Genomic DNA, 1653 nt, shown 5'->3' on the forward strand with positions numbered 1-1653 from the left:
GACTTTCCCCTCGAGCCCGCCGCACCCGCCTCGGTGCGACCCGCGTCGCTGTCTGCCCTCCACGTCCGCCAGCACTCCCGCGCTGTGTCCTGCCTGGCTTCTTGCTTTGGCCCTTGTACCTCCCAGGGTTGAGGTGCGGCCATGACTGCGCAAGTTAAAACCCAGGACTATGGGGTCTGCCCAGAATCCATCCGGCGTTAGTTCTGCTTCAGCGGCACAGGCCTTGTGCTAGAAAAGATGCAGTCATGGGACTCTTGGAAATGCAATGGGTCTGGGGTGCAGCTCCCCAACACTTCACATTTAGATAGGGACCTGACTCCTAGCACCAAAAGCCCTCATCCTCCCCCCCCCATGCACCCAAGATGCACGGGGGAGGGGCTTTGGGATTCTAAAGCAAAGCAGTACTAGGGCAGGAGATCCCTTCTCCGGCTGCCCTCACCTTGACACTTGAGCCGTACAGGGAAAAGCGTGTGCACAGAATTCTACCCTGCCTGAATCCTTCCTTAGTTCCTCATTTTGCTGGGCGCTGAAGGGAGGCCCAGAGGGAGCGCTAGGGGTGCTTCCCTGCAGGAGCTGGGGGGCTGATGACTACGACGACGAGGCTGTTCCCAGCGGACTGACAGGCAGAGTCCTGGCACTTCCTTAGCAAAGCTTATGAACTGAGTCAGGAGTTGGTGAGATTCAAGGAACGGGAATGACTAAAGGATAGAGGATGGAGGAAGTCAAGGAAAAAGTCCAGGAGGCTTCCCAGGAGATAAGGACACCGTTATGCACTCCTGGGAGTAGGGAGCAGCAAATTGGAGAGGAGAAGCTGTCAGTAATGTGCATTTATCTTGGGATAGGGAAAGGCCAGCGTGGAGCTTGTGGAAGGCATGTGCGTGTGTGTGTGCATATGTGTGACTGAGTGTTGGGGAGGCAGAGGGATGGAGGAGGCAGGTTTGGGAGGACAGGTTAGCTGGACCACAGAAGAGACCTTGGGCTGGGACATCCTGGAGGACCCCTGGGATTGGGATGGCAGTGGAATTACAGGGCAGCAATATAAAATGGCCCACCGTCGAAACTCCACAGTGACCCTTCCTGGATGGGCAAGATGCTGAGAAGCCAGATAACTTCTCTGGCCCTGAGGAGTCCTTGTACGGTATGAGGATGGATGAGTGGGGATTTCATGGGCTAGTGAACCATAGCTGGGTGGAGACAGCTGCTCAGGCTATGAAATGTGGGGAGCAGGCCTCTGCGGGTCAGCAGGCTGGAAAAGCAGGGGCAGCTGGCGGTAGAGGCTGGGTGGGGTAATAGATAGGCTGTGAGACCTCTCTCCTGGCTATTCCCTTTATTTTTTAAATTGATTGAACTATGCATTTTCACAGCTTAAAAATTTTAATAAATTATCTTTTCTAGCCTTCCAACTTGAGAAGTTAAGATACTACTTCCCCATTTCACAGAACTAGCTTGACAGAGAGACGTCTCCGGGCAGAATATGCCACGAGGCAGGTCAAGAGGCAGGCTACCTCTGGGACTAAACTCTCTCTGTACCTGTAGGTTCCAAGCCTGGCTGGTTACCAATTCTATGACCTGAGGCAAGTTGCTTGACCTCTCTGTCATACTTTTATTATCTATAAAATGACAATACTAGTATTGGTTCTGTGGTTTGCTATT

This window comes from Chinchilla lanigera, unplaced genomic scaffold, assembly GCF_000276665.1.
Source record: "Chinchilla lanigera isolate Chin_1 unplaced genomic scaffold, ChiLan1.0 scaffold00057, whole genome shotgun sequence".
Lineage (NCBI taxonomy): Eukaryota > Metazoa > Chordata > Mammalia > Rodentia > Chinchillidae > Chinchilla > Chinchilla lanigera.